Source organism: Larimichthys crocea, chromosome III, assembly GCF_000972845.2.
Source record: "Larimichthys crocea isolate SSNF chromosome III, L_crocea_2.0, whole genome shotgun sequence".
Classification (NCBI taxonomy): domain Eukaryota; kingdom Metazoa; phylum Chordata; class Actinopteri; family Sciaenidae; genus Larimichthys; species Larimichthys crocea.
In genome coordinates this window covers 40835731-40856814 of record NC_040013.1, presented here as the reverse complement: position 1 = coordinate 40856814, position 21084 = coordinate 40835731, and the positions used below count along the sequence as shown (strand labels likewise).

General features: G+C 39.9%; 1 long non-coding RNA gene across 1 annotated transcript in view; it reads left to right on the top strand.

Moving 5' to 3' along the window:
- The first annotated feature begins 4989 nt into the window (after positions 1-4989).
- Positions 4990-21084, top strand: part of LOC109139494 (uncharacterized) — a 28600-nt gene continuing 12505 nt past the window's right edge. The window contains exons 1-2 of the long non-coding RNA XR_002042215.2: positions 4990-5118; positions 14584-14869. This is a non-coding gene — a long non-coding RNA (uncharacterized LOC109139494). The remainder of the gene's footprint in view (positions 5119-14583; positions 14870-21084) is intronic.

The following is a 21084-nucleotide window of genomic DNA, read 5'->3' as shown; positions in this document are numbered from 1 at the left end:
CCTACACACACACACACACACCTACACATACACACACACACCTTCCCTTTAATGTCAAAGTCTGGTTTTTGTGATTGTGATTCCTACTGATTCCAGGTGAGACCCCTCGTTCACCTAACTTTATTAAACATTCAGACAACATGAGAAACTAATAAGCAATGTGCATTTGGAGCAGTTATACATAACATACATTCAGCCACCTGCACACACATACAAACAAACAAACCCATTCAGCCACGTACACACATTTGCACACACTCCTCAGGGCTTTCTGTTAATCTTTGTATCCCCCCTCTCATCATCATTAAACCAACCATAAAGATCTGTTGTCCTTTCTAATGTCAGTCATGAACATCACACACAAACATCACAGCTTCTCCAGCAGGGACACTCAAACTGTTCTGTCTGTGTGTCTGGAGAGACGGCCGGACTAACAGATCCTCTGGACTGCTGGGTTTGTGTCACCAGCTGTCTTGGATGCATTAGCCACCCAGACTGGACCGTCCCCCGGCTGAAATGGCAGCCTCGCCTCAGTCCCCTGGTGAGCTACGCATCATTAGCCTCGATCTTGGCCCTCACACTTGCTGCATCCCCCAAAACCAGAGGGATGGTTACATGGAAGTGTACTGCTGTGATTAATGTCGATGTGAGGGGATGTTTTTCGATTTACGCTGGTTGTCATTATTTTTGTTCCGGCTGTGTAGCTCAGAATGAAATTACAGATGCCTTCAAACTCGGCGAAGTTTAGAAAATACACATACTGTATGATAGGACACAAAGTCAGTGCATTCAGTTCATGAAAATGCATAACCAATACTGTTTGTTTGAAAATCAGAACTGGATAATGAACATGGAAAACAGTGTGTACTGTACGTTAAATTGTATTTATATAGCACCAAATCATAAAATAAGTTATTTCAGGACACTAGACCATACTCTTTATAATATTATTTACAGATAAGAGACTCAACTATTCCAGTTCCCACCATAAGCAATCACATGGTGATAGTGGCAAGGAAAAACTTCCCATCACTTCCCAACAGCCATCACTTTGGTCCAGACTGAAATATCTTAACAATAATCTGATGGTTTGCCTTAAAATTTGGTGCAGACATTCAAGGTTCCCAGAGGTTACATCCTAATGACTTTGGTAATGCCCTGACTTTTCCTCTTGAACCACCATGAGGCCAACATTTGTGGTTCCACATTGTGCCATAATGACCAATTTTTAAAATTTGTCCAGTACTAGTTTACAACTAAATACTTACAAAACTAATGATGTTCCCATCAATCTCAGCACCTGTGCTTTTATGTTTTTATGTAATAGCAGCAAGGGCTTTGAACAAATAATACAGTGAAAAAAAAAGTTAAACAAAAGATGACGTATTGTGTGAGTATGAAAGACACCTTGATGAACATAAAATTCAGTGCTTAAATAGCAGAGTTGTCTGCTGGGTCAGAAAGTTGTCTCTTCTAAATCCCTCGGGCGTTTCATTCACCCTCTGGTAATGTTGTTATGACGGCTGAGCTAATGCATATCCTGTCATGGCTGCTTCCCTCAGGAACTGTTGTGTGTGTGTTCTAAGTATCTCACCAAAGAAGAGCAGAGGAGGAGAGCGTAATTGCAGTACATTAAGAGACAGATTATACTGACCATGCTGACATCAACATGTTAGCTAATTGACACGTTGGGTGGGGGGGAGGGGGTTGGGGGATAGGCTACTTGTTTTATCAAATCCTCTTTGGGCTTAGACTGAATAAGATACTTGCTGAATGAATGTCTACAAGCACATCCTCACAGACACTTACACACAAGCAAAAAAAAACTCCAATTCCCCAGTGCATTTTGGTGTAAATAAAATAACTTAAAAACAATAAAACATGATAGCAGAACATGATGACGGTAAGTTCCCCCCCGACTCATTAGACCTAAAGACACATACAATTGAATATCATCAGTATAACAGTGATGCCTTTAAATTTGCTAGTGATATTACCTAATGGAAGTGTACGTAAGGCAAAAAATAAAGGACCCGAGACAGAACCCTGGGGCACACCACAGACCAGAAGAGCTGCTTCAGACATTACAGGGACAGTAAGAGAACTAGTCAAAGGTGCTGCATATAAACTGCTGCATATTATTTGCTTACAGTATATGGCTGTAGTATGGCTGAGTGTTTTCTGCTGAAACAAGTTGACAGTCGATTTGTGGGTCATGTTCTCGGGGGCCAAGGCACACACGGCTGGATCGTTGTAACAATGTGACTTGTGTAAAATTCGTAGATAATGTTCAGTCAAACTAACAGCATCTCTTCCACCCTGTCCTTCATCTTCTCTCCTCCTTTCCTTTCCACTCCTTTTTACACTTATTTTCCTCTTCTTTCCTCCTTTCATCTCTTTGTTTCATCCCCTGTCCTGCCTCCTTTTTTCCTTCCCTCTGCTTCTTCCCTCTGCTTCTTTCCTCTCCTCGTTTTGTCTTCTCTTCTCTTCTCTTCTCTTCTCTTCTCTTCTCTTCTCTTCTCTTCTCTTCTCTTCTCTTCTCCTCTATTCTACTCTACTCTACGTTTCTTCATCTCTCCTCGTTTTGCCTCCTCCCCTACCCCCTTGTTTCCTCTCCTCTCCTCCTTATATCCTTTCCTATTCCTTTTTTCTTCTCTGTCTTCTCTCCTAGTTCCCTCTTCTCATTTCCTGTTCCCTTTTTTGTCTCCTCTATCCTTTCCTAAATTACTGTCCCCTCTCCACATTTTATTCCTTTTATTTCCTTTCTCCACTACTTTTTTCCTCTCCTCTCATCTAGCCACAAAGGCTCAGAGGAGCGTCATAGAGGAGCATCTCCAAGCTAAGGGCTCCAGACACAACACACCCAATTCACTCTGCTGGGGCAGAGGGACGGAGTCAGACAGAGAGAATTAACAATGGACAACATTAACAACAATAATAAGTGTTCTTGCTGAAGCAAGCAAACTCATTAAGTACTTCCCTTTACGAGCTACTGTTTTATTTTTTTAACGAGGCCCGATGTGGATAAAAGTCAACCAAAGGTTGGTAGATGGTGGTGGTGGGGTGGGGGACACAACTGAATTATCAATGAGCAAACTGACATTAAAACAAAAAAAATAATTGAATACCGTACTTTTTATTTGAATGTCAAACTGATGACAATGTGTTACTATACAACACACAGAGCATGATTACAACAAATATTAGAGCTTATAGATATGTAAATAGTTGCATTTCCCTCCTCTCCTGTTATCTCTCTACTGTTATCATCTAACAATGGCAAAAAAAAGAGAAGAGAAAATACAGGCTGTAAAAAGGGAAACGCTCACTTAAAGCTCATTAACCTCAGTAGTGTAATGAAGCAAAACTACAGTGTTTGATTAAGTGCAGGATAAAAAGAAGCCCCTCTGTGAAAAAGAAGCTGCATGCAGCTGTTCAGCCTTTAAACTCAGTCAGTCTCTGGTCGGCTGCCAGTGGATCAGCTCCCAGGTTTTGTCCCTCGAGGACCGTCACAGAGCATCTTTGCTCCATCTTGTATTGTTTCCAGCCTCGGGAAAAGTGATCCTTGTTCACAAATATTGATTGTTGAATATCAGCCATGGGAACAAATCATCATTCAGTCAATTTTAGAAAATGGAGAGGCCACAGCTTCTTATCTGTGGAGCAATTAAAGGAGCAAAGGATGAAAAGCCTTTGATTTTACTCGGTTCAAGGAAGATATTTCAGGAATGCAAGAGTAATGATGCAGATGGCAATAAAATGTTGGCATCAGTATCTCAGAGAGAAATAATAATTTGTACTGGTTGCCTATTTATATATTTATATATATATTCATATTTATATATATTTCTCTGAAATCGTTTTGGCCTTGGTTTTTTTGACATTTTACATGCCAAATGAGCATCAAAAGAGCACCAAGATAAAAGATGAGGCGATGATCTGAATCTTAAATATAAAATTGAATCAATCTTTGCCGATTTGTCTTGAAATTATCTCATAACATCATACTATGATTAAGTTGGGCAACATTTTGACAACAGCTGTGATATTGCATTTCAGCGTTTGCATGTTAGCTCTCTGTTATGAAAACATACAACTGGTACACTGAGACAAACAGAAAGATGCACAAATCTAAATTAAAGCTTCATTTAATCCCACTTAAGAAAAAGGTAATGGTCTCTTCCTAAAAACTGAAACCATGCAATAAATGAATGAAAGGATGAAGCGATTGAACCCATGTGTTAACCAAAAACCACATAATTCCATTTTCCCTAATGGACCATATTTCCAATCAGTCCCTTCACATACTTCCCTAGAAATCTTTCAGCGGTTACTGTTTTAGTGGCATGCAGATGTTGCTGTTTCCTTTTTTAGTCTGATTGACAGGTTTGTACCATAATAAGATCTCATCTCGTAAAAGATAGAAGAAAGGCAATGGGACCACATCTGACATTTACCATAAGTGTGCAGTAACATGCTGGCATAATTATGATACTTAAATGTTTCTGGTGGTTTGTATTAAAACTAGAGCTGGTGTTTGCAAGTACCCTGTAATGTCACCTTGACACAACAGAAAAGCCCAGGACCCTGACGATGGTTGCTGTACTCTCAGCTGGAATTTGAGTGCAACAGCTAATTAATCTGTTTTGTAGAAATAGACAGAAGGATAAGATTTCAATGATTAATTCAATTACTGCTCCTGCATCATGATTTTATATTGTGCTCAGTGCCCCTCTTTGGACCACTTATCATTCCTGTTGCTGTGTTAGTTTATGGACTGATGACAATGCTGTGAAAAAGGTAGTGAAGTAGATGTATTAAACAATGTTTTTCACCAAGGAGTGAATTCATAGCTTCCTTTAACTGTAATTATTATGAAATTGTTTGGGTTGTGTAACAGTCTGGAAGTGAAACCAAGAGAGTTGGTGACCATGAAAAATGCAGGTAATCAAAATCAGTGTTCCTCTTCTGTGGTGTTAATAAGCCAGGGGGTTACAGAAACTGAGTAAACTGAGTCTCATAAACAAACTTGCAGATCTGCAGTGGGCTGAATGGACTCTAGGAGCTCAAAAAAGCCATCTGGAACAGTACCCTCCTGTCAATCAACACTCTTAACGGGTAAGTAAATAAATAAATAAATTTACGGTTTTTTGTACCAGACTCTAAACATGTTTATTTCTGCTTTGAAGTTTGAAGACATTTTAAATATGGAGCCTATGGAGATTGGCTCATTTCTGTAGTCAGCCATTCAAGGAACTGCATTTTTTTCTTAATTTTACAGCCACAACAGAGGTTGCCGCTTGGTTGGGAGTAAGAACATGTTGACCAGAGAAATAGCAGTTTAAAGTCAGCGTATGCTTGTCCCTGTAAAATCCAATCCCCCAATGGCATTTTAGGTGCTTCTGTGGTTAAAATGACAGTGAGATAAGTCCAATGAATCCAAAACATACACCCCTGAAACCCCCCAAACACTTATATACACTTATAAACACTTACATATTTCTTCTTTTTTTTTCTTTTGGGCTTTCTGATGAAGACTGACTTTATTGTTTCCTGTTTTATTTTGTAACTTTACTTCCTGCCTTTGTTGCAATCTTGATAGTGTGTTCCACCTGGATGAGTTTCACCTGTCACCAATTAGTTTTTATGTCTTGTCTTCTTGCCTTTAGTATCGTGGTATTGTATTTAGTCCATGTGTTCTCCTCTTCGTGTCTTTGTGTGTTCCTGCTCCTGTATAAATGAGCAGGGGGGAATGAGTCAGAGATTAATCAGGCTATATCATGCAAATGAAGAGTAACTGTTAAGAGCGGGAAATTTGTCATTACTATTGCAAGTTTGCACTTGCATCCTTTTTCTTCTCTCTCCTCCTTTTGGACTTGTTAATTTACGTTTACCGACAGGCTGCCAAAATCTCGCCTGTGATGTGTGTGTGTCTGTGTGTGTGTGTCTGTGTGTATATATATACAGTCCCATCGGAGGCCATCATGCTCAATTCTGAATCGCTGCTTAAATCTGATTTTTTTTTGGTTGACAGTTCATATCTATTCTAGGATATAGAACATATCCCCTACCAACATACGCTGACAGGGATGTCAGATGTGTGTGCATGCAGAGTCAGTGTAACAAAAGGTGTCATTGTTGTACCCGTGCTTGTTTTCATACATATTTTTAGTCAAGGAACAAAATGTACCTTCCAGTGACGGTCCAAAAACCAAATACCATTTTTCTCTTTTCACTGATTAAAAAAAAAATCCCTGAGCTTTTTTACACATGAGTGAGTTAAGAAGCCCTTCAACATTTAATAATTATGCCTCTGGCTCTGTTTAACTCATGGTGGGAGTTGGAGGTTTGTAAAGTGTCCACTGCTCTGACGTCCCAGGCCACTTCAACACACAGAGTATGCGAAAATGCCAAAAAATGTCTCTTTTAGTCTCCTGAGAAACCATTTGCATCCTGCTCTCATGGCAGGTAATTAATCTGAGACTCTGAGACTTCAGTACATGTGCACAGACACACTTGCTGCTGAGGTTTTATTTAAAATGCATCAAGTCAGCAGTTAGTTAAAATTAGCAATAGCGGATTTCCGTCTAATGCCACTTGCAGTCACTCAGAACTCAGAAGGAAAATGGAGCATTAAAGGCAGAATTTCTTGAAAGTCTGGTCACATTAGCATTGCTGACAGCAAAATCTTCAACTCTGTAAGTTTTGATTGAATTGCCATGACCAGAGTTAAGTTCAACGTATGATATGATAATCCTGAAGCTATTGGCTATGTTGCTACAATAATAAACTTTTACTCCTTGTGTCTTTTTTTTTTCTTTTTACATAACTCACAACCAACTTTCGTGCTCCACACAAGAGATAAGTATATCACCAATCTTCTAACACCACCTACTTTCACCTACATGAACACGGTAGAATTTGGCTGTGAATTTGGTGGTTTGGTTTATTCAAATGCCGCAATCATAGCAGCGTTTCTGCAAACCATTTCTCCTTCCTTCTGACAGAGGAGGTCAGATAAAAGTGAAAGGTGCGAGGCAGCAAAAAATCCATTAGGGAATCTCTGGCTCGCTGTCTCCTCAAAGGTCAATACTGTCAAGACAGTCCACAATTGTCAGTGGCATAAATTTGTGAATCAAAGTTCAGCAAAGTTGAACTGTCATTGGATCCTTTGATTTAAGAAGATGTGTGATCTTTTGCTGGAAAATAATCCTGAACTTTTCTAAAAGTTACTAGCTGAATACGTATCCGAATCCTTGAACAGCCCAGTAAAGTGATACTCCATCTGCAGTTGGATGAACTAAAGTGTTTGCTCTCTACTTGTAATTAGTACTGTTGTTGGATCAGATCTGATTAAAGCATATTTGGAGTTCATCATCATGTAATCATAGGACAAATAACACACATAGTCAAAATCACTATAATACACACTTAATATACACAATACACTTCTTGTTGTCATGCTTGTTTTTTATGCTTTTGGGCTTCCCTGGTAACCTTGTGTTTATCATCACAAACAGTGGGTAAAAACAGATGCACTACTTCTCCCTTTTATTATTGCACTAGGTGGGTAAGCTATACGTGTTTGCTCTTTTAGAGCAGATGTACTTCTGCAATATTTAGATAGCAACACATCTGCCTCAAGCTGAAACATCCTTTAATTGTAGGTCATTAGGTCACATAAGGTTCAAATCAATTTTCTACACATGATTTGACAGTGGAACAACCCTAAGTCCTCGCGCACATTGTGGGAATGCACCTTAGAGTAAAATTTTAGCCAGGGAGTGTGGACATTGGGGATTGGGTTGCGGTCAAATAAGCCAAAATAATGAAAATCACCCGTGAGAGTAGGTAGAGACAAGTGCACCACAAAGTTCTCCTGTTTATTTATCGTCTACCTTCACCTAAATCAATACATGCTATCACAAATTGCATCAGGTTATTGCATTGATGCATTATTGGAACTGCAGATTATTATGTGAGGTCCTCCAGAAAGACACTATTTAAAAGTATATTAGCTCAAGACTAAGATAAAGTTAAAACTCGCAAGCTCAAGAGATATGTCACATATGTGCAAAGGATATTTTTGTGTCCACACCCAATGAGCAACTTTGATTGGAATGAATGGATGTTGGAATACTATACACTTTTCTTAACACACCAACCTTCCCTGCACAGTTCTTGTGAAGTGACATTGCAGTGAAGTTCAAGTAGGGAGGGAACCGTTTGGAAAAAGGACAAGTGCAAACCTCATGAACTTAAATTGCAAAGAAAGAAAAAACATCACTGTGTTGATGCTAAGCTTAGACTCAGGTGTATGGAAGAACACATAAGTCGCCATCTTAAATGATCACTCCATAAATAAACAGCCTCTACCCGCTTTTAACTGCTTTACTAGAGTCTTCTCATACAATCACAGTCTTTGCACACGTCAATAGCGCAAAGGTTCACCGACCCAGCTGGCAACTGTTGGATAATTAGCCTCTGTTCGCTCTGTTTGGACTGGTGCAGCTAAGTGACTCATCAGACACATCACCTTCGGGTTCAACCAGGGATTCCCCTGCTTTTCCAACTGGCATATTAAGCCCTTATCTGCTATTACAGCTTGGATGGGGAATTGAGTTGATAGATTGGACTCCAGCTCCTTCCATTTAGCTATATATGTTTCATTACACCAGTATAAAGGGGAGCTATCTGTGCAGCCTTGTAGTAATTCCTTAGGCAGGGGAGATCCATTTGTCCCATTCCCTAAATTGATTTTCACCCACCTCTATAGGCAAATTCCTAAAAAGGTAAAGTAGGCGTGGCAACACATTCATCTTGATTGAACTTATCCTCGCGCTGAGACTCAGGAAGGGGAACAGGTTCCATCTATGTAAATCCACTTTTATACTTTTATACTAATTTATTGGCCTAGTACCTCTATAAATAAATTGAAGAGGAGAGGCGAGAGAATAAAGGCCTCTGATAGATCACCATTGACCTTGATACGGGCTGAGGGTCTGTTATATAACGCCTGGATTATTCTGATGAACCTATCCTAAAATCTAAACTTCCCCAGCACCTAATACAGAAATGCCCATCTATCAGAGTCAAAAGCTTTCTTAGCATCTAGACTCCCTATAATTACTTGAGTTTTGTCATTTTGTATTTGTCCTAGGATGTGTAATATTCTTCTGATGTTATCAGTTGTTTGTCTGTGATGTATAAAATCAGTCTGATCTAAATTAATGAGGTCAGGCAGCATGTTCTCCAATCTGTGATACAGGAAGAATACAGGTGAGTAATTTATAGTCTAAGTTGAGTACACTAATAACTGTATGTATGTATGTTATGATCGAGCATGATCCGCACATTGCGGAGGGCAGTAACATGACACAGAAGCAAAAGATTAAGCTTAACTGAGACATGTGAAAGTGTAAACGTATTAAACCATAAAGATGAAGTACACGTAAAAAGATGGATGATAGGAACTTATGGTTATTATGGTTACAGTTGTTTTCAGTCATTTCTGTTGTGCTTGCATAAGGTAACATTTATTGAAGACATTTCTGTTTCAGTCCTTTTTGACAGTGAAGCATAATAATAATAAAAATGTATTTTTCCTATCTAAAAGAATTAAAACAAGCAAAATAATCTTATTAACAAACACAATAAAGGAAGATTTTGTGCAGCTGGTTACATAAAAGCCCGCACAGCAAAAGAAAGACATCTGAATAGTATTAACATACATTTACAAACTCACTTACAGACTCAGAAGCCCAAAGTACACCAATGAAACTGAAACTAAGAGAGCTGATAAAGTTGTGCTGCTTCTTATAAAGGTAGACTTTATTTATATATTTTTTAAAAGACTCTAAAACCCAAAATGAAAAAGAACATATTAACATATTATAACTCATATTAAATCAGCATTGATGTTGGTGCAGTCTTATATGCATAACATGTTTCTGAGTTATGTAGAATTTGCTTCTATATGATATTTTACGTCAGATAATAGCCATTTAAATAAATTAGTTAACTTAACTATGCTACCACGTCCCTTGTGATCATGCTTTGAACATAACAAAATCCTTCTCGTGTTCTCTTGGGATTGGGATCGCTGCAAATTTAATATTAGTTACATATAAAAATGATCAATGCAAGTCTCCTCAAACAAACCTTGCCATGTGACTTTATGGGAAGAACTTTGTTTCCCAGAACTTGTCATCTCATGACTAACTTGCTTTTCTGTTGTGTCAGTTTGAATAGAGTCAATCAAGTCTCAAGGCAAGTGGACAAACCGTAACTCATCTTTTTTATAATATTCAGCCATCTAATTAAGTTAACCTCACTTAACTACAAAGCTAGTAACACACTAATATTAGAGAGCTGATGCTGAGCTAAACGTTTAACTGTACGTGTGACTGACATAGTTTGTTTTCTTGTGCTTTTTACAGTTTGATGTAGTTGATCCAGTGTACTTACTTTTACTTACTGCAGACTTTACATTTAGTGATTTTTTTTTGTTTGTTTGTTTTTGTTTTACTTTATTTTGGTTGTGATGTCACAACAAAAATTCTGACAAATGGCACAGCAGCTGGGTGCTCGCCATGATGTTGTTGCTGCAGCTTAAAGTCATCCTTGGCCGTGCACAAATAAAATAAAGATTGTTCCCAAGTCCCAGATCTCGGGTCTGAGTCGAGTCAAGTATTTTAAGTTTGAGTCTCGAGTCAAATCTCTTATGTGTGCCACATAAGGGTGACTCGAGTCCATGTCACAGACTTGAGTCCCCATCTCTGCTATGAGCTGCATTCACATACACATAGTCATGTGATCCACCTTTAATAACATTTATTATAGATTCTTCCCGCAGTTCAAAAGCTGGCTGGCATGCACAAATTATTCCAAAATAATAATAATAATTCACAGTACTCTTGCCAAATTTTGAGCCTTTTGATGTGAAAAAGGCTCAAACTGAGAAAAAAACATTTTCTCCAAATGTTTTCTCCCCTGCACACACTTCTCCCGGTCTGTCAGGTCATGTAGCTCACAGTGGTGGGATAGAGAATGGAGACGCAGAGTCGGAGTGCACAGCTTTGTAGTCTGAGGGGCTGCTTCCTGTCCTGCATTATTAATACCTGATGTTCACAGTTGACCTGGCGCTTACAAATATCCCTCACCGGGCCATGAATGGAGGAGTGTGTTTGTATGTGTAGCAGAGAGAAAGAGAATTAAACTAGTGGATGGATACACCACATCTAGTTCATTGCATAAAATGTCTCCTTTTTGAGGCAAATTGCTGATAAACGGCTTAATCCTCATCAGAGTCTCTTAGGCTGGGTGTGTGAGGCAGTATGCTGCTAATAGCTGTTAGCCCTGTACGACAAGATTTGCAATTTGTTCTTGACAATCTGCCTTAGTTCAGCTAGAATTGGCGGTTCATTACTTCCTTAAATGAGGCCGGTTTTACCCGAACACTCAGCGAACAAACAGGAATGTAATATAGATAATTTGCCCTGAAAAGAAATAGACTAGTGGAGTGGGCCTGAGCGATCTGTCACAAAGCCCTGTGAGAAAACTTCACTGACAACCATATAATGAGCCTCTGTGAGGATCTCCCACTATTTTATTGTGTCTTTATCTCCTCTCTTTAAACTGGGAGGGTGAAAAGAAGAAAAAAAAAATAAGGGGCTGCAGGTTTGGAGTAAATTACCATGCTTATTTATTCAGAGATGTCGCCTCATAGAGCAACCAACCCCCTGGGTCTTCTCACAGGCCCGAGTGAGCGCCAAATAGCTTTCCTGCTTAGAAGGAGAGAAAAACAACAGAAAATAAAAAGGGGGGGAATGGAAAAGTAAAATTTTCAAAGAAGTTGTAAAAAAAAAGGGTTTAGGCGACAGATAAGAGAAGGCAGATTACAGGTCGGGGTCAGGGGGGAGGTTGAGAGGCAGCAGGAAAGAAGAGGGGACAAAGAGACAGGAAGGAGACCTGAACACAAAGACAAAATGACAAAAAAATGAGAGGAAAAAACATTTTTTGGGGGGGGGGGCACATCAGAATGATAGTCAACTGGAGCCCTGGAGGGTGGGAAATGAGATGAGAGGGCCTGAGGGAAGGTGGTAGTGGTGGTGGTGGTGGTGGTGGTGGTGGTGGTGGGGGGGAACTAACATGGGAGGAGGCGATGAAGGGTGCAGGGCTGGTTGAGAGTCTCCCAGGGGTCTCAGAGGGAGAGGAAGATGGCTCAGTGAGTGCACCCCCTGCAGAGAAACTCAACGGGGGGTCAGCTTTTTGTTTTGGAGAGAAAAAAAAGAAGACCTCCTCACCACTATCGACAGTAACATGGTGATAACATAGGCTCATGCACTCCATATTTCAGCTGGTGGAGGGGCTTTATTCCGAAAAATAGGGGGCCACCCCCACAGTCACAAACACACACACACACGCGCCCTCCCAGCCTACCAACACACACTCAAATATAAATGTACAATCCAAGTATTAGACTTTTATTAGACATTTCTTTAAAAAAGTGGAGGAAAAGTTGGTAGATCAATAAAAAGCAAGCTGTGATAAAGTCCAGTGAAAACAGACTTTTGAATTAATCATGACTTATATGAAGCATTTGGTTTAAACATCACTCAAGCGTAGAGATGAAAAATAGCAGCACCAGTCCAAACATCAGATCTGCATGGACTGATGAGGAAACTGGAACGTTCGTCAACTGAATACATGAAACAAACATAAATGTCATATTTTTTTTTGACACATTCCTTCTATACCATGAATACAACACTGTAGTTTATCTTTATTCAATCACGCGTATACACACACACACTCCTGCTGCAGAAAATATATAGTTAGATAAAAACTTATGTCACTGTATATGCTACAGGAAAGTTGGAAAGTTATGTGCATGGGATTTGTTTACAATAAGAAAAATATGGGATATAGAAGGTTTATAAAAAAAACACAAGTTGGCTGGTAATTACTCTTGCTGTATTAGATGTATATTAAATTAATTGCTAGGAGACAGAGTTGAATATGAGGTTGCAGCACTAATTTTCAGCTTTAAGGGTGTTTGAGGTTGTTTACATCCATATCTAGTCAACAGTAGGACTTGTAGCCCTCCTTACCCTTGTGGGTGTTATGTATAAAAAGGGTTACAATCCCCAGCTGTAGATGTAAACAACCTCAGATTAAAGCTGAATATCAGCATTTTAACTTCATCGCCATTGTGTAATTTGACCCAATGTACTGCAGAACAGTGCCAAAACAATAGTCCAAATACTTCAGGACACTGGGCTCGACAAAAACACCTCCCCTTGCTCAGCCTCCCGAGGAGCAGTTATTGTGGATCTAGAGCAGATTAACAGGCTAAAGCTAAATTCTGTAATCGTTGTGATGGGCTTAAAGAAAACTGAGCGGGGGTCTCTTCAAGGTTAAACTGATTGCTGTCTTTTTCTCTGACATTCTTGCAAGATATTCAGGTATTGATTTGGATGGCAAATTTGGCAAACTGTGTGTAAAAACCTCTTGGGAACAAGAGGAACAAGCTAAGAACGACTTCTGTGTTTCTGAACTACCAAGCTTGTCTTGTTTCAAGGTACAGAGATATTCAAAAAAACAAGGGGATTTCTACTCAAAACATATTTTACTTTCAGATTTCTTTACTTGTTTCAAGAAAGTAAGGTTTGCAGGACAGAAATGGCTCGACATGAGGGGAATTTAGTCGTATTTAACTGAAGGTTGCAGAAGATTTGATGTTAGAAAGGAATGTGAAGGGTACGGCTGTGTTTAAATTTTAAAAGTTACATATTTTTTCATTCACACTGTTTACAACTTGGTTCCTTGACACTCAGCATCATGGCATTTAGCAAAAACTTTAGCCAAGTAAGCATTTTGTCCCTGAGATGATTTTAAAACTGAAAAGATGTCTTTCTTTTTCCACCTGCAGGCTCACTATTCAGTTAAATATCTTTGTAGATTCAAAGGCAGGGAAAACATGGAATGTGTAAAAAGATTACATATCTTTTTACACATAACTATCTATCTATCTATCTATCTATCTATCTATCTATCTATCTATCATATCTCATATCTAATAAACAAAAAGCAACAGCTCACAGAGAGAAGAAATCAGAGATATTTGGGTTCTTTTGTTGCCTTTGTGCTGTTTTGTGCCAGCACTCTGTAACTTATTTATGATTCAGGGGACTCACAACGGCAAACTGGAAGGGGAATATGAAGAGGAAAGACAACAAAAGAGATGGTTAAAAACCGGATCGGCTTGAGTGGAATGGGAGCAGAGGCAGAGGAGGAGTGGAAATGTTTTGCTCCATGAGTCCTTCAAGGTGATCAGATGAAAGACGGGAAAAGACCTGATGTGACAGAAATCAAAAAAAGACAAGAAAAAGGGAAATAAAGGCAGGAAGTAGGAGAGAGAGTAGGGTGTTTCCCTCAGGCAGAGATGTGTTTGTGTGTGAACTAATGTCTCTCTCTCTCTCTCTCTCTCTCTCTCTCTCTCTCTCTCTCCCTCTCACTCTCTCTCTCTCTCTCACACACACACACACACACACACTCCCTCCCTCTCTCCCTGTCATTCAGTCAGTTGCAACAACACGCTCGAGGTCGGCAGCACAAAGCAGAGTCGCTCTCTTACCAGCTTGCATACCGCACCACTCACAGACACACACACTCAGACAGTCAACACACACACCTTGCCAGGAACACCCGGGGAGCTGAAACACAACTGACTATAGAGGAAGGAAGAAAAGAAGAAAGGAGGAGAGACCGGCAAAGAGAAGAAAAGGGAAAAAGAAGTAAAAGAAGAAGAAAAAGAAGACTTATAGACAGATAACATATAGATACATTTGTGGAAAATATCAGTCAGGTAAGACCTTTGTTCTGTTTCTATTCACTCTTTTTCATGATAGCACAATGTTTGCACCTCACTTCATGCTGTGTGAGGCGACTGTACCTGTGTGGTATAAACGGGCAGAGTTAACCTCATCTACCCTCACTCTCTGGAAGTCGTTGACCTCTCCTCCCTCTTTAGAGCAGCTCACGTGTTTTTGGTGACTTGTTTGTTTATATCTCACCTGTGCGAGACTACAGCAAAGACGTGGACATACATTTGACTTGCTGGTGCTTGCTTTTAAGTCACAAATGCTGACACGTGGGGAAAGTGTGGGGTTCATTCATGTGTGTAGATGGAGTCTTTTCCAGGGCTCTTTTGTGCGTGCGTTCAAGTTTGTGTGTCAAGTGAAAGCAAAAGGAAAATGTTTTAAGAAGGAAGTTTTGAAATCTAATAAAGGAGTTCCTGAGTATTTCCAAGACTGCTTCCTCGTCAGATAAGAGCACTTTTTTCCTTCAATTTCTGTGATGCCAGGGGCCAGAAGTTAGTTTTGCACATTAAAAAGGAGGTAAAAGTTTGCTTTAAATGGAAATGAATTCTTATTCTAATTAGTTTGTATATAATTTGTACAAACTAAATAGAATTTTCACCAGCAAAATGCTGTTTGTAATGTAGGTATTCTTTTTATTGGTTCGTTGATGATGATGTTGCCAAGCGACCTAGACTCATCTTTACTCTCAAAAACCAAGACTGTTTTCCCCCAAAAAAACGACCACCTCAGTCGTTTCAGCTGAATGTCCCCAGACATTTGTTTAAATTCAACTATGTATTTCCTTATTTAATTTGGAGGACTTGATGCAAAGACCAAAACACTTACATTTTATTGTTTATCTTCGATTATTCTGTTGTGTTTATACAATGATTGTGCAGAACATTCTATCTGCATGTCTACAGGATGATTTAGCGCAGAACTACTAACAAAGAAGTAATTCCCAGCCAGCAACACTTATCATGACACTCCCACATGACTAATTGGTTAAGTGAGTCTGTAACATGCAAAACAAAACCTGCTCTGGAGTGTCTGCAGCATTTAAACAGACTGTAAAAAAGACAACTTGAGCCGATCCAGGTCAGGGAGACTGCGAAGGGTAAAGACGTAGTATGTTTTTGACCTTCACCGTGTTGATAAAGAGCTGATGTGAGCGGAGGAGGAAAAAGAGAGAGTGAGAGAGAGAGACAGAGGAGACGGAGAGAGCAAAGGCATGAATGCAGTCATTGTCTGGTGTTTGTGTGTGTGTGTGTGTGCGCGCACGCTGAATGGGGGGGGGGCTGTGTCAGTGTCATGTCAGGGGGTAATGTTAAACCAAGATGTGGCGCGTCATGTTAAATAAATGTTTTACTCAGGTATTAACCGTGAACAGTCATGTGAGTATGTTTTATAATGTTTAATCCATGATACTGTAACAGAGAAATTCATGACTTCCTCAGAAAAAACACCTAGTTTACAGGCATGTGTTTTATATTTCCTTTTTTTCATAAGTAGAAGATGAACTCGATACTCAGCATTAGTATAGCTTGACATCTTTAGCGGATTGAAAAATGTCACTCACCGGAAAACAATGACACAGTTGCCATTAAGCTCTGTAGAGCTAAAGGGAACTGCTATAATTACAGAAATTATCTATCCATATCCATTATTCATCACAAGAAGCAACGTCTTCCACATACAAGTGGTTATATAATGATTTCCAATATAAAAAACTGGTTAGAGCAGTTTTAACATGCTCATAAGCTACAGGAGTTGAAGCATCCCTCCAAAAATATATGTATATGTGGTGGAAATCCAAGTCCAAAGTGAGAAAATCGCACACAATAGTACAATATGACATCACTAGGATCACAGTGAACTTTCAACAAATGTGGCTCAGTATTTCTGTCCTGACTCTTTCAAATGGTTACAATGAGACACCAATTTCCAGAAAGCAGCTCTTAAAGTGTCTCCTGAGAGAAATTATTGCATTTCTTCTTTATTTTCCCAAAAACAAATAAAAACTGTGATCTTGAGTTATATTACACTTCAAAAGAATTAAAGTGGGCCACAAAGACGAAAGAATGACAAAACACCAAAGCAGTTAAAACCACAGACAGTGAACAAGTGAATCAATTACAAAGTGATTAGAGCAAACAATGTCAATAAAATGCAGACAAGCAGAGCAGCAGCGATAAACATTTCATCTTAAACTCACTTTATTGTGTTTTCAGGGGGCTGTTTTTTGGTTCACACTGTTTCCTGTTTAACTCGGGATGGAATCAGTTTAATATCCCTAAAACTAATTAAAATTATGTACTTAGGAAGCTTCCCTACCAGCATCTCACAGCTTCCAATCCTTGTTTAGACATAATCCTAATTCTTTAGAAAGCCGGCACCCCGTGTAATGCAGAGGTGGGGAACATGTTTTTTTTTTTTTCAAAACTGTATTCAAATATAGGACCTACTGCATGTTCTGTTAAAGAGGAAGAGTGAGGTGGAGACAGTGATGATGGAGAATTAGGGACAAATCGAGCAAGTCTGATGGAAATATGGCGAGACAGCGTGAGCAAGAGTAATTTGGATCAAAAGTCAAATGGGTTTTTTAGAAAATTAGGAACATGAGACGATTTTGAGAGCAAGATAAAAGGACAAAAGCACGGGTGGAGGTTTGACGTCTGTGTGTGTGTCTATGTGTGTATGTGTTAAGGGGGTCTCTGCCACCTTGGTAGCAGAGTACATTATGGCTGTTTGGGCACATTAAGGGGCATTAGCTGGAGGAGCATCCCTGAATAATGCATGGCCTTTATTTATGAGTCCTTATGAAGCACGCACACACACGCATGCATGCACACACACACACATTTAGATGCTCTTAATATCACAAAATTTGGTGAACTGACATCTCGCATATGCTTTTATTTGTGTATGAGAAACTATGACGTGTGTGTGTGTGTTTGTGTGTGTGTGAAGCATCTGAGTGTGTGACTAACAATATTTCTGAGACACCGGCAAATTCCTACACGCCGACACAAAAAGGCGACAACAGACGGTCAGAGCGCTTTACTGAATGGTCATCAGGTCTAACAGGACAGCCAATGAGCCCATTAACATCTCAGACACATACTCTTAGTCACACACACACACAGATTTATGACTTGGTGCAGCGACTGATTTCAAAGATTCTTTTTTTTGGTATTTTGAAGCTTTGTTTGATAGAGACAGCTGAAAAGTGACAGGAATGTGGGAGGAGAGAGATGGGGAATGATATGCAGTAAAGGACCGCAGGTCGGATACGAAACCATTGGCCGCTGTTTCAAGGATTGAGCCTTCGTACATGGAGCGGCTGCTCTACCAACTGAGCTAAACAACACCCCTCAGCAGCGACTGATTTGGAGTCTTTGTTTAAAGAAATTTTGCCATTTGCTATATATGCCCTGGAAAAGGCAAACCCATCTCTGTGAAAAGCAATCTCTAACAAAATGTTATGCTTATTCTAAATGAATTACACATTGACAGTATAAAGAGTGGACGACGTATCCATGATGTCACCTGGACTGTGGTGGCTCTGGCCGCCACCATGTTGGCAGTCCTGCCTCTTCTGCCTCCCGGCTAATCTAAAAATCAATAATGACGTGGATCGTCTGTGGAGCTGTGGTGGGCTGAATGTACAGTTGTCATGAACAGGCAACTGAGCTATTGAGACCAAAATCATTCTTGTACCAGGCTGTAAACATGTTTATTGCTGCTTTAATATGGGTGCTTATGGAGACTGACTCATTTTGTAGCCAGCCTCAAGTGGCCATTTGATGAACTGCAGTTTTTCTCACTTCTTCCGCATTGGCTTCACAGTCACAGAGGTTGTCACTTGGAACTTATGTATACACATATGCAATGATGATTGCTAGGTAATATGTATAGTGATGTTGACCAATGTCAAGTCTCTGTTTGATCATGTGACAACACAATACAATATATGGTACGTAGGGCCCATCATAATAGCATGTACTGAGGCCTGTTGTAACCACCTTACGTCACTAAATTATGTTTTGTCTCGACTGCTGTTATGTTTATTTCACGTTAGTTCATTGTTGGGGGACCACAATGGATCAATCAATCAATTTATTTTGTATGTAAAGCATCTTTAAATCATCTGTTGCTTGATTTTCATTATGTTTTTCTATCTGAAGTGAGACTAGGTTAGAAACAAGCTTCAGTTAATGAGCCCAAAAGACACTGTAAAAAAGAAAATCCCTGGAGGGAGGCAGTGCACTCAGGAGGTCAGTGTTAACTGTGTTTGTAAAACCTTGGGGTAGGTGTTCCTCAGCCTGGCAGCCGCCCGCTCTGTCAGGTTGAAGGTTCACAGTGACTCCAGCTTAGCAGGGAAACACACATACACAAACACACATACATGTAGGCTGTCAAGGCCGTCACACCTCAGCAGCTCTGAGGTGACATGAACTCCTGGTGGCACAGACAGATGGAGGGAGCCAGCAAGATACACACACATACATAATTGTAATTTGTGTTGTTATGGTCTCACTTGTTTCCTGGCCAAGACCTACAGGAATGGACCTGACAGCCAAACCGGACTGTGATTTCAGACACAGTTTAACCCAAGAATCATGTCAGAAATCCTGTCATAGAGGAGTACTCTGCTCAAAATCTATGTTTTGAGTATCAAATACCGCACCATATGGGCTTGAAACGAGTTGTGAGTTGTGCTCATGTGTGGACTCACAGCTCTTGAAAGATTTCCAAAAAAAAAAAAAAAAAAAAAATGCTGATCAAGAGTCACAACTGGTTTGGTTCTGAAAACATGTTCCTGTTATTTCAATGTGTCAGATACAAACTAATCAACACTTCATATATTAAGCTGACAGGCTGTACCTACAGGGTACAGTGTTAGGCTGCCACTAAAAACGACAGAACTTGATTACACATCTACATGTGACTTTTCTTTACTTCTGAGTTGACTTGTTTGCATATGTTGAAGACTGAAATGATTTAATGAAATCCAATAAAATTATATGAAAGTACCCTTCGCCACTTCGGTTGTTGATACTCACTTAACGATTAAATTGTCAAATATACTATATATTAATATTTTCCCATTTAACCCTGAACTAGCACTTGAGAACATGCTTACAAGCCAACACAAACACTAAAGATCAAAAACTCCAAACCATAGTTTTTTCAGATTTTTAAAGGTTAAATGTTCAGAATCGGACTCCTTGCCTACACGATGCCTTTCAGCTCTATTAATTACATGATAGTGCATTGATCCCCGGGAATGTTCCTTTCGCTTGCCCTACTGCACACTCAGAGCTCAGAGGTCAGCTACAGAGCAGCTGTCCTGAGGCTGGCTGGATGGATTTGAATGTATGGCTCAAGGGCACAACAGCAGGATTAGATCTCTGTCAACACACTGGACTTGAGCCAAGCTTTTCAGGCTGATTTTCCCACTCACTATGATACAGACGGATGCAGTGTACGTGTTTTTGGTCGGTTTTAATGTTTCTGAAGCAATAAAATAACTACAGCTGGAACAAATGTTTTCTCTTTTTGTCATATTTGCAATGACAGAGGTCAAATTTGAAAAACAGCGACATGTAGCAGCCTCTGAACTCTTATATCTGATGAACCCTTGTCCCATCCTACGCATAGTCTGCGTCTCCATTGCCCTCTCGCCTCCTGGTGTCCTGCCAATTAAAATCAATCAACCCAATCTCCCATATCGACCTGTTCTGTACAGTAACAAAGTCATTAGATTTGAATCCTGGCATGGTTCCAAAATTTAAGAAAGAAGTATCAAAGCAAGTTCCTGGAGGGCAAACAAAAAAACTCCAGAGGGAAGAGCAACGCTTTAGATTTGCAGGGTGACCTTGATGGATTCCAGACAGTAGCAGGGAGCTCAAATCATAAGCTGGGTGACAATATGTTTGTGTGTGTAAGGTTAGTGATTAATCATTCTCATTAATTCCCAGACGCAGAGATGGTCTGATGACTGTGTGCATGTGTGTGTGTGTATGTGTTGCGGTGTGACAGGGAGGAAGGAGGTGGTGTGCGGGGGTTAAGTAGGAAGGCAATAAAGCCATTTAAGAGTCATAAAGTGCTTGGTCAATCAAAACCACCCCCTGCTAGGCACCTCATGTCCTCCACCGTGTGTGCATCCATGTGTGTGTCATATGTGTGTGTTGAGGGGGCGAGCGAGCCAGTCTGG